Below are 13475 nucleotides of genomic sequence, written 5' to 3' on the forward strand. Positions count from 1 at the left end.
TCACCATCACCATCACCAGCTGGGCTGTTTTAACCCCTCTGTGCAAAACCAGCTCAGCAGCATAGAGGAGCTGCGATGAGAAAACCCCCACAGGAAGAAAATGGAAGCAAGCACATGAGCCGATCTGTACATCCACAAAAGTGAAGCAACGCCATTCTCCAGGACAAACAAGAGGAAATGTTCATCGCAGAGTTTCATTTCATTATTTCAAGGACAAGACTGATTATAAATAATATGCATAAACGTTAACTAGGGGCTCCTAGGAGCTAACACAGTACATGTACAATCAACAAGTTCGTACTCTTAAGAGAAAATGTTAAATAAGATGTGGAAGGAGCTTACAAGCAAGATACAGTTCAAAGATTCAGAAAAAACAGCTAATCTGGTTTGGTCTGATTAAGGTTCACAAAGTACACTGCCACATCTATTACATTTTCAAACTGCTTTTGTGCACAATGTAGACTTAAAAAATAATGTTAGCTGGACCTCCTCTGCAGCAAGGCTGTCTTATTTCTGATTGTAACAATGGGAACTAAGTTGCATTACATTAAAACAAAAATCAAAGGTAATAACATATCAAACCCTGACATACACTTGACATATTACTGTGTAATATGTGTAAAATGTCTTAAACTGTGGAAAATGTCTTAGTTTTTCTGCTTTAAATATGGACGCATAATGCTAGGGGTCTGGCAAAAGTCACTCCAAGAGAAAATTCAACCGGTTTCAAGGAGAAACAACACCTGTTTCGCGTTAATTTAACCTGGGGAATGAGGGGGATGGATGTGCTGCAGGATTTTTCCCACTCACCAGCCTTGCCCGGTGTCATCCTGTTTGCTAAGCCCTGTGCGCGCAGAACTGTGGAAAAAAGGCTTGATTTCAGAATCCAACCAAGATGCCTGTGATCGAGCAGCACATGACAATTACAAGCAACATTAGTGGTTAGGCCTGATGGCCAACAGCAGGGACACCACAGCACTCTCTCAGTACCGAGAGAAACATCCAGGGAAAATATAAAAAGTATAATTAAATTAAGGTGAAACACCAATGCATACAATGTACAGTCATTAAAATGCAACAATAACATCTATTATCAGTGACCTCCTTATCAGAATAAAAATATTGTATTTTCTTGAAAAAGCCTGAAGGGCTGGTTCCATTTGAACATGTTTTTTCATGCTGTTTATTGCCTTTCTTCTCCCTTGCATTTTTCCTCACCCTAACAACTACCTGCAAACACATGGCAGTCTCAACTTGGTTCACTGCAAACACCCAAAGCGCCCAAAACATCTCTGGGAAATGCATGCCCAGAGACCCAAAGGTGAAACAGAGAAGACCTTGATTTGAAAACTGCAAACAGGAAATTCTCGTCACCTACGAAGTGTCAGGTTACATCCATGCTAGATGTCAGATCGGTTCTAACTCCGAGCACTTCTACAGCAAAGAGCTTGTGTAAAAACAAAAGGCAGCAAACACTCAAACAGTGCAGGTCTAATATTCTTGTGATTTTGTTTTTCATTTGTGTGGTTATCTTTAACTGTCTTGCTATTAAATTAAGATTTAGCTATTCAGGTACTAATCACTTAAAGTAGTAGAGCTCAGTACTCAATCTCTGCACACTGAATGTATTCCTTGTTCAGTGATTTCTTTACCCAGTCAGACATACAGGCTGGCAGATAAAACTCCCCCTGTGGAAATCTGAGGTGAATTAGCACACAATGGGTAATATATCGAACATCCTTAAATGTAAATGCTGAGTTTGTTTCATCCGATTGAAGTACATGGAACTCTCCCCTTTACTGCTTTATACTCCTGCAGGCTTCTGGTAAACTATGATCCCATTTTTTAAAACAGTAGACTCCTTAAGATCCCATTTTTTGGGATCTTAAAAAAGTCACAGAGCGGTGGCCCTGTAGCTAAGGATCTGCGCCTGTGGCTGGAAGGTTGCCGGTTCAAATCCCGCAGCCGGCAAAGGAATCCTGCTCCATCGAGCCCCTGAGCAAGGCCCTTAATCCCAACTGCTCCAGAGGCGCTGTACAATGGCAGACCCTGCGCTCTGACCCCAAGCTTCTCTCCCTGTCTGTGTGTCTCATGGAGAGCAAGCTGGGGTATGCAAAAAGACGAATTCCTAATGCAAGAAATTGTAAAGGGTTAATAAAGTAATGTTATTATTATTATTTTTAAGACAGTGAACTCCTGATTTCTCACAACACCTGATTAATGGCTAAAGTTTGATGGTTATTCAGCATTGAAAATGTCATGATTCTTAACCATTAATTTAATTTTGGAAAAAGGTTTCACTGGAATTTAAAAAAAATGAATCTGTTTGGGTAAATGGACGAGATGAGTGATGCTCTCCTCTGCAGCACGCTCCACGTACAGCAGCAATTATCTTGTGGCTACAATAAGAAATGAAGCAGTATTTTACTCTTTTGAACTTTCCTCAGACTGCTGACCAACAGATTCTTTTCTGGTCAGTATATGTCTGCATATGTGCATATTTAAGCAATGGTGATGGTACACGTTTTCTTTTCAGCTACACAAAGAACTAGCTTACTTCAGGTACCTGAATTAGAAGTCGGAAAGCTCATCTTCAATGGTTAGCCCACATTTCATGTACTTTTGAATACATGTAATTTTGTTTTATGACTATTTGAAATACTGAGTGAACTTTGATTCTAATCGACAAACACACATTAATTAAGTGCAATGAGCAAGTGAATGAATATACTAGTAAATTATTTAGCATCTGGGCAACACGACTGGTAGCAGGTAGCCCCAGCAGAAACACTTATCAACTGAATAACTTTTTTCATTATAAATACGAAGCAGGAAAAGTACATTCTTAAAAAAATTAAGTGTTGTTTTCTTATAAAGTCTCGAATGGCAACATCTACATTATACACGTCTGTAACTGTGTTGTAAAAATAATTAAATAACAGCTGTACAAAAACTGAGATGAGATGCAACACAAAAATGGGGCTGTTTTCGGCCACACACTAGTGAAGTAGTCCCCTCCCCCTCCTTGTCTGTGTACTTTGCTGGAACTCTCTTATTCTGATGGAACAGTGCCAGTTCACTGCTCCACACACATTGTATTCTTCACAAACATCTTTAATGGTTCAGAGACTATATAGGCAAGATTTTGGTTTAAAAAAAGGCAAAAGGTTAGCAGCATGATAATTAAAAAGCCTGGACACAGCTTACAGCAGTGTGACCTATAATGGTATCCAATTCTAAAAGCCCCTGAAGAATTTTCAAAACGTGAAGATCTTCGCTTTTTTCTCAAAGTTTTCTGTCTCGCTCTATCCTGTGATGTAATCACATGACAAACAGACCTTTCCTGGTCTGAGCATTCTTCAAGAGTTTCAAAAGCAAAGAGGCCTAGAGAGGGGTGAAAACCTTTTATGATCTCTTAAAGCACACTAGTTACAAAACCAAACACAACTACATAACACAATTACATTGGTTAACACAAAACTGGTAAAGAAAAAGGTAACAAAAGGCAGTATTTGCATTCATGTCTTAACATAACATTTTAAAATTAAAAGTAAAACTACTACAATGTCAGAATTCTAGGTTCCAAAAAGCAGAATCATAGCTTTAGCTATTATTTTATAAATTGTGCCTTGTAATAAAAAACAGGAAAGAATATTGCATTTCAGTAAATGAAAGAGTAATGTATCAAGATTTAAAATTGCCCGATTTGATGTTTAAGCCTTTAATTGAACACAGAAGGAGTAATTGTTCTTTCTGTTTTTTGGGGATCTAAAATTTTGAAACAAATGACAGCACATGACAGTCTTACAAAGCATAAGCACATTCATTTGCTTCCATAAAAACAACAGCAAGTGGTACTGTGACAGATTTTATGTTAAGAAATTGGAATTACAGCTATTGTTCAATCATTCGATAAGGGAACAGACCTCCTTGTCAGCAGTAACAAAACCTACACCACTACTAGCAGTTATAGACGTAGAATATGGAGCAAAAAAACGTGCAAAACTAGCAATCAACTGCAGACTGCATGTTTATCATGCTATTTTAACACTTGCTGAGCCTTACGTGCAGTAATCAAGTTAGATGATCTGATAATTAAGTTCTATTAAGAAATTAATGTTGAAATTTTACAGAAAATTCATTAACTTGCAGTCTGAAGTTATAATCACCAACAACAGAAAATTATACATACCAAACATTTTTGCTTAAACGTATATTAGATAGGGAATTGTCTGAGAATAAATTACATTGTGCGCGTCTACATAATAGTGAGAAGGGGGCAAATTTCCAGAAGTTAAAAAGAACCAAACTGTAGCTAATAAAAGATGTCTGTACAGTCTAATAATTTTGATCCCATCGACTCACACTGTATAACAGAATCATATTCTTGCCACAGCTTATTACATTGTAAACAACTAATTTACAGTGCCAAGCTATTTAAAAATTGGCAACTCGTGTGAAGCTGACATCTATGAACTAGACAAATAAAAGCAAAAGATCCGAATCACAGAAGAGTGGCAATATTTTGCACACACATTTACATAAAAGTAAAAAGATAACAGAATGTTGTAGTTTAAAATGAAACTCATTTTAAACTCAGAAATTATAAAAGAGAAACTAATGCAGTAAAGGGTTTTTGTCCATATGTAACAGTCTTCGAATGTGGGACAGTTCTAATCTTTATATTCTCTTACCTTGTTTATAGCAGGGATTAACCACAAAAGCAAATGTGAAAATAGTACTGTTGCAGTTTTATGCAACGATCTTTTGCTAATACACGTGCTTCAATCTTTGAGAATGCACCTTTAACAAAAAATAGGTGTTAGACAACTGAAAGGTCTGAATATCCAGTATCAGTGTCATTATCATACATTTCTAAAATTATATCTTAACAGATCAGTGAAATGATGCGTCCAAAGGAAACTGCTGTCTTGAGTGCACCATTTTGGCTCCAATTTCTCACAAGTCACATGAAGACAAAGGTCCTGGTTGAAGCCAGTACGGTCTCAGTTTCACTCAGTGAAACCAAAAGCCAGGGAATCAATGTTCAACTTTGTTACTAAGTAGAGTAAAGGTGAAACAAATTTGGAAACGTTCTGTGTCAAGTGTGACTTATCTAGTCACGATTCACAAAAGGAATTTCCGTGTTCAGCTGGTTCCAACGCAAACCTTAGGAAAGATCCCAATAACTAAAGGTATCTTAACCAGAGAGGCTGAAGATGGGTGAATTTATCTACGTACTACATCGAAAGCGTATGAAGATCATGAGAAACAAATTTTAATGATCATAAAAAAAAAACACAGGCAAGATTTGTATACTTAACAGTAATAATGCCTCTCTTTTTCAATAAGACAAATTTTAAAGATTCAAACTTAGGTTGAATAAGAAAAGCCTGACCAAAGCTCGCTATATGCAGACATCTTGCTTCTTGTCTATATCCTGCATCGCGTTCAAATCTCACTACATCCCTTAACACCAGAGGAGCATTCTCAGCTGTGCCGAAAAGGACTGGAGTTCTTGTTTGTTACAGAAGTGATTTAATGCTTTTGAAATGGTAAAACCTATCCATAGATGGAATAATTATTGTAAACCCTTATTTTACTGAAGTGAATTGTGAAAAATCCACACATACAATCAAGGCTTCCTTTACATACACATTTGTGTTTCAAAGAAAGACAAAAGAACAGTCTCATTTGAAAAAGAATGAGAGATCCTATAACATATGGGAATGGCTGACTGCTTCTGGGCGCTCAAGAGATAAGCCAGGCCAGAGCTGCATTCAAAGGCTGCTATTGTACCCATTTGTAATGCTGCAGCATTAAAAATACATTTAAATTTAAAGCTTTATTTCTACCATTTCTGTTACAGTGCCATCCACAAATGGTGCTATTTGCTCCATTCTACATTTTATATTCAATTCTTCGAGTTCATCACTATAAATAATCCTTAAGAAAAATGTATCGTAGAAGTACTGAATCTTTTCTATGCCACTTTCCATAAACCCTAAAAATCCAAAGAAAATGTTGAATTGTTTTATACAATCCCAGACTTCCAACCATTCTTTTTTTTTTTTACAAACTCCGGTTTATTCAAAGAAAGAAGCTGTTTTAGTATTTAACCATTTCCCACCAAGAATTACGCATCTAATGCAGTCTCCTGTAGAAATCAAGAAGCATTTGTGAAGAATCCTAACCCATAAAAGACACACAAATCATACAAGGTAGGAAACTGAACTTTAGGAGGATAGAATATTTTAGCAGTTAAAAAAGAAGAATCACACACAGGAACAATGAGACAGAGGACTAATCAGTAGCTGACTCACTGGATGTGTGGAAACAGGGGCAAACTAACTCAAACAAGAAGCAGTGAATGAAGCATGTCAGTGCCTTGAGTTCCTCATTTAAAGGAAATCCGTGATTTGACTGCAGTAAATTAAAAATCACTTAGGCTACAAGCAAACAAAATTAAAGAAAACATTATGTATGCAGGAAGTATAAAACAATTCTGAGAGGTTATCAGACAAAGCTCTACGACTAGGTAAAAGCCTACAATTGCAGTGTCACGTATAATATATTAAATCATTACAAAGTTTATACAGCAGAGCAGCAAACATTGCTGGTTAAGAATCAACCATCACAAATGACCTCTGACACAGAACTTCTCAATACAACCATCTGGCATTTTAGTATTTTCCCATGGCTCCAGTTGCTATTTCTACCAAATCGTTAACAAAAAAATAGATCAGCTCTCAATAAAAAACATTAGAGGAATTAGGCCTATTTCAACTGACTAAACAAAACAGCAACAACATTCACAAACAAGGGTTGATCTAAAGTGACACATTAATGACAGCCCTTATTTTTTTCCTGTGATATTGAAATTCAATATCAGAGAATGGCTGAGCACTAGAGAATGGATTTCCCATTGTGAGAAAACCTCAGACCCTAGGAATCAGCCCCTGAAACACGAAAGGGCTTTCTATCCCAGATTTGTAATGGTGAAAACCCAAGAGAAAGTGGTCAAACACAAAGGTTAGCAACCTAACTATATACCTAAGGATAATATGGAACTAAGTACATGCCCGTTAGGGTCTTGTTTACTAATGGGTAAGGATATCAAAGCAAAAAACTGAAGTGGAAACTTGGAAAATCAGTCAGGACTTGCAGGGTTGAAAAGGAAATGAACAATTTAATATTGAAAGGTATATTCAAATATTGAATAAACTAATTTGGAAAACTGCCAACATCCATAAAATGACTCAAGGGTGGCTTTAATTAGTAACCCACTTCCGAACTGGTGCATATCCCTTTCAGCTTTTAAAAAAAAAAAGACTTTAAATGATGCTAGATACCCTATATACCCTGTGAACTCTTACAAACATCCGGCAGCGAATGGCCCTGTGGGTGGAAACAATAGCACACTGACTTATGGCTCACACACGACAAACTAAAACCAAGCTGCCCAACTTGGACTGCACCCGCTTGAAACAGTACAAGAGACGTAATGGAGGACACCCAGGCTCTGTAGAATTCATGCAAATAGCTCAAGATTGAGGTCTGGAGGCATAAAAACTTGCTTTTGCGTTTCCCCACAGATGGAGCACGAAACTACTTCACCGTAAAATACTAATGTGTCATCTTTGGTGTTGGGAAATTCTGTAATACACTAGTTTTTTTTTTTCTTTCGATCGCTGTGCCCCGAATGAACAGTTGTTCAAACCTGCCTGTCAGCGCCTTCAAAAAAAGACTCAATTAAATTCAGCGGCCTTCGACGTCGAGCGTTGAGCAGGCAGATAAGCCCCTCCTGGTCGTTAAGCAAAACAGAAAACGTATTTTAAAAAAAACGGTGTGCGGATGCAACTCTCGCAAAACTTTTTTTTAAAACTTTCTTTTTTTTTTTTCGGTAGAGCAGGGGGGGGGCATGCGTATTTAAGGGGGACAGTCCGGCGTGGTTGGGCACATTTCCTCCCTTACAAGTCATCACAGCTTAGGGCACAAATGAACAAGCATTGTGATCTCTGTCCTTGTAGGCTGGAAAGTCTCGGCTAGATCCTGTTGGCTCTGCAGTGCTGCTTGCAGGCCTGACCTCCCTCTCTCTCTCTCTCATTTCATCTTACTTGTTGTTGAAATAAAAATGGAGGCTAAAAATGGAAACAGGAGCTCTTCACAAATACCACCCATTCTCCCTGGCGCTACTGAGGTGGGGGAGAAGGAGAAAATCATATCGCCCAGCGTTCAGGAGTCTTTAACAGCAATTCAACTAAATGCATTCAAGAAAATAAAAACAGGGGCTGACGGGCAGCCTGAGGAGCTATAAAGACATTCTGCTTCTATTAAAAGACGTTGTCAAAAACAGGGAACTGGGTTAACTTGGACACAACGAAAATAGAAAACAAAAGTAGAATTTCAACACCATTTTATCTCGTACCAGATTAGCAGGTATGCATATTTCAGAATCGAACAGGAAGCGTGATTGGCCGGAGCTAACACGCTAAATCCTATCCCAAAAAAAGTGAACGTTATTTATTGATGACTCTCAAATTTCTTAAATACTACCTGATTTTACCCAGCCCAGCAATTCACATGGTCAAATGTCTGAACGCCAGATGACTCGAAGTGCAGTACAAACCCTAAAAGTAGCTAACTCAATTCAATCTTCGCTAGTTTCAGCTATAATTTCACCTCATTTAACATTGTTGTGCATTTGAAATCCTTCCTTTCCTCACTATAACATGTATTCAATATCCATGTTGATGCTGATGAACAACCAAATTTTATATTTCTAACAATTAGAAATCACTGCCTATGCAATATCAACGACGTTTAGATTGTTTAAATAAACTCCACATCTGCGATACAATTTCAAAAATAAAATTGAAAGGAGCATTGTTTACATTGAAACACTGCATAGCACGAAGCCCAAAACCAAAAATAACTGTCCCTCACAGCCTAGCAAATATTCTGCAAATGTTTAAAACATTTATACACTCAAATAAACATCTTGCAACGCCCTTTAAGCATGAAAGATGTAATCTTTCATGTGGACTACCATCACATAAACCTCAGATTTAAAAACCTCAAGATCCAGCTAAATCTGACAAAAATCGTTCAAATATAGTCAGACTTACCTATAAAGGCCTCTTCACCCCAGTTCAAATCGAGAACCCGCTGATTTTGTCCTTTGATCTAGAAATATTCCAACATCAAGGCAAATCTAACAACAAGGCCCTTAAAACCACCGCGGCGTTTCCTGCACTCAGTACCCGGGAAGGTGGCTCCTTTTTCCCGGGTAGCTGACAGCCTTCTCAGTAGCCCTTGCACAGGGGGGAAAAGTTTTATTCCCTGTTCTATCGCAGCCCAAGCACCTCCGTGGGTTGTCTACAATCAATTCCTGGTGTTTAAATCCGTTTATAATAGTGTTTTTAGTATTTATAACCGGTGTTTATGAAGGGAGATGTACTGCTCTATGTAGAGTTAAGGCTCTGATTCTCTCTCAGCTCCTCAACATTCGCAGTGCCGCCCATCCCCCTCCTAACCGGCATCAACCGCGGGAGCCAGCGAAACTGACACACAACCAAAACACGGGGATTCCCAGCCGTCGACGCAGGGGCTCAACGGTGGGCGGCCTTGCGATCCCTCTCTTGTTTGTGATTGGAGGAACGGGTGTCTTTCAAGACAGTTAACTGGAACGGAAAAAGCCTACTGGAACAAAACAGCGCCGATACTCCCGTTATTTCTTCCAAAGGGGGAAGGGAAGCCCTCTTGAAGGGGGTGGTGAGGTTTAGCCGCGGCTTGTTGTCGCTCACACGCTAGTGCCCGGTGCGGTGTACACAGACGGACCTGCGAGAGCTGCGGAGGGAAGTGGCGCAGTGTTGGATTTTGAAAGTGGATGAGCCGAGAAAAACAAAATGAATGTTAAGTTATAAACGCGGTGGACTTTTATGTTCTTTTGGGGAGGGGGGGTATCTGTGTTGGTTCGGTTAGGGTTTGTGTTTAGCTTTGTGTTAATTTTACACTTTAAACAACGTACCCTACGGTAAAAGGAAAGCCCCAAGTTGCTCAGCTGGCAAAGCCGTAAAGCGCAACCGCCTAGAACCTATTAAATTTTGAACTCGGTGCCCTTAGCAACACTGGTTGTCAGGCGCCCCGTTCCAGGAGCCTCACTAGCAGAAGGTGGGGGAGCCCCGCCTATGCTTTCATCTGATTGGAGCATGAGGTGTCGATTTAGTGGGAACCGAGAACAGGGATTGGAGGTGGAGCTCGAAACTGACTGGCCGTTAGGGGCTGTCTCACGCCGGCGAGTTATCTGCGCTTGTTTACGAGTTACAGCTCTCACTTAACTGGAGAAAGCTGTGAAAAGGATATCAGTGGTGGCCAAAAAAAAAAATGGATATTTTTACGGGCAGATGACCAACAAGAGAGAAGAATAAAAAAAATATATATATTTGAAAATCATTTCGGTGATTTGTTCTTTTTCTTCCCCCCTCTTGACACTGGATATGGGTTCGGTTCGAAAGACGGTCCTTTTTTTCTGTGTAGATAGGAACGTATGGGTCTTACTCGATGGAACAAGGTTTAACGGAAACGCTCACCACGATGTCGTGCGCCGAATGACTGGTGCGGCCTGACATGAATGGAGAAAGCTAATGCCGTGTTGCTATTGGCTGGCTGTCCTTCGGTCGGAAGACGTGCCGCGAAAGCTGATTGGGTAGTTTGTCATGGTACGTCAGTTGTTGGGTGGTGGGGGGGACATTAAAGTTACAGAGTCTCGACTGTCAATTTTACGGACGTTAAAAATTTAGTCGTAATTAATTATATGCCAAAAAACGCGTTATCGTGTTCTACACGCGATATACGGGTTTAATACTTAACCGCTTAAATTCTTTCTGATTATTTTTAATCACCTTTGCTACCGGATCAAAAAGGGGAAAAATGTCGCAGATTCGCTGTTCTGGTTTTACGTAATGGGGTTACAGAACCGGTCAAATGATGTTTTCTTGATTTAGAAGAAGTGTCTCAAAAGATCAAACTGAGAAATCAATGTTACAAATCTCGTTGAAAAAGAAAGGTAGGCTTTGAGGTCAGTACATCTTCATGAACGCGTTCCGTTTTAAAAAAAGTGCAGTTAAGTTATTTATAACGAAGAGCTTGAGTAATCTTGCGTTTGGTTTATGTGCCTTTTTAGAAAATAATCGAGTATTTGTACAGGGCAGTGGTGGTTTGGGGGAAACCGTGCCTTTCAAGGAAGTAAAAAAATAGCTTCCGTCTGATCCTGTCCGAAAGTGACTCCTAATGTAGAAGACCGTGCGATTTGGCTGATCCCAAATGCAGTTGTACGATTTATCCTTTGAAACGTGTAGAACGCACAAATGCTACAGCTTCCATAAAACAAAAGTTTTTTTTTTCCTTTGCGATCTGTTAAAGACGGGTTATGATAATGATAATAACACCGGAATATAATAGCTATTTATAAAGTCTCCGCCTGAACTACGGGGTTTCCTAAGGTTTCAAGCAGGGGCAAAGAGGGGGAAGGGCAGATAATTCTATTTCGATGCCGTCATCGTTATAGGCCTTTTTTCGCCTGGTGAATTGCGTGCGTGATAAGGGGCAGTGATCCATGTATTCAGAAAGGGTAGGTTAGGACATCCAGCGTGGCAGAGACATGCAAGCAGGCACGTAAAACTGCGCAGTCTCCCCCCCCCCCCACACACACACTTTGTGTACGAGGGTTTCGCATTGCGATAAGTTAGACGGACGTGGTTTTTAAGGAAGGCAAAGCTTTTCCTTTCTGAAAACACAGCAGCTAGTTTTTTTTTCCCCTCGTTGTAGACATAAACAGAAGAACTCGGCAAAATGCGAAATTTGACGAATATGACGGAAAACGTATCGGAGCTTTTCGAGAAGTGATACGTGCAGATAATTCACTTTTTCGCCATTTGAGCGTCATTACAGGTCTGTCCTGTCACGCCGATAAGTCTCGTTTAATTTTAGAATTACCCCAGCAACTCCTACCACAGTGACGCATAGACTGAAGACAATGTTTATGGTATTAAAACTACAGACCCTCAGTTAAATGTAATACATGTAGAAATGACGTTAGACGAGTACTGGGCGGGATAAAAACAGGGACGTTTAGTCTTGCCTAATTCGGAGGGTAAACTCGGTACCACAGACATTGTCATGCAATGTACAAAGAGGCTAAACGTTCTTTATTTCAAGCCCTTCAATATTCGTCTAATGTCCTGTATGAACAGTGTGTATTTAATCAAAGACTTGTTTGTGCTACGCTCATTCATAACACTTGTCCGTGAAGAACGTGTTCACGAAAAAGCAGCCCGAGCTAAACTAATGAAAGCACAATCGCACGGACATTATGTAGTTAAAATATGCGTTTGTTGCTTTTTTTGGAAAGGAATTCAACTAGGCAAGTATCTGCTTTCCCGTCCTCTCTGCAGAAGGAACAGTCTGAGATGTAACGCAGCCCAGGAATAACCTTTGTCCCGCAGACTAGGTGGAACACATGACTAATCTCTGCTTTCTATGGACCCTTTCCTCGTATCCCAGCAACTGAACCAAATCGAGGCTACAACCACAATACGTCCATTGTGCAGTTGTTAACAAGCTACATACCGGCAGTCTAACAAGCTTCAGTGGGAAACCGGTGGAATTTGGAATCTCCCCCCCCCCCCCCCTTCCAATTCGGGAATAGAATATGATGTAATTGTAACAGTGATAAATTCTTTATTTTCATTGGCAAGCGAGTTAGTGTGCTTCAAAAAGAAAAATGAACACGAGTACCACGTTCCTCCATTTCAGGTACTGCGACTACATGGGAATTTATGGGAATAAATGCCATTGTTTATACATATCCTGAATTCTTGCATGATCTTTAAAATATTTTTTTCTATTGCACGGAATTTGAAGGTGGGTATTTTATCTAGAAATAAACTAAGCCGTAGAACTCAACAAATCTGATCAAGCTGAATATGACACACAGGCCCCGTGTTGCTAAAAGTATATGAATATACTTCCATTGTTTGGAGTCAAAGTAATTAACATTAGGAAGTATGCTTTTTTTCCCAAATTTGAGTACATACATGCATTGCAAACCTTTTTGATTCTGACTACTGTTTCCCTTCTGGCACAACTTTACATACCCTAAAATACAATTAATAACAGCATTAGTAGACATTTCCACCAGGAAGCATAATTGTTCCACCTGAAAGGAAAATCACATTGCTTTAGGAAAGGTGTCAGTCCTTATTTAACATGACATATTAAGATGAAACACGGAGGAGGTGCCCAAGTACAATGTAAGTGATATACAGTAGACTTTTCACTTGCAGTCTAATCTCCTATCAGACAAACAGCTGAGTGATCTTCAATAGGGTACTGACTATGTAGTGTTTTGGTGGGCATGAGAGTGATAAAGCACTTTTGACAGCTTGATTATAGTGTGGTCAGCTCTGGGTTTT

The 13475-nt window shown here is 39.5% G+C and overlaps 1 protein-coding gene across 1 annotated transcript in view; it reads right to left on the minus strand.

Moving 5' to 3' along the window:
• The window catches only part of setd5 (SET domain containing 5), a 41361-nt gene extending 31846 nt beyond the window's left edge, over positions 1-9515 (minus strand). Inside the window, exon 1 of the mRNA XM_088917235.1 lies at positions 9129-9515. The gene's annotated coding sequence lies outside the window, so the exon portion shown is untranslated. The remainder of the gene's footprint in view (positions 1-9128) is intronic.
• Positions 9516-13475: the final 3960 nt, after the last annotated feature.

The sequence above is a fragment of the Atractosteus spatula genome, chromosome 5 (genome assembly GCF_055471065.1).
Source record: "Atractosteus spatula isolate fAtrSpa1 chromosome 5, fAtrSpa1.hap1, whole genome shotgun sequence".
Taxonomy (NCBI): Eukaryota; Metazoa; Chordata; class Actinopteri; order Semionotiformes; family Lepisosteidae; genus Atractosteus; species Atractosteus spatula.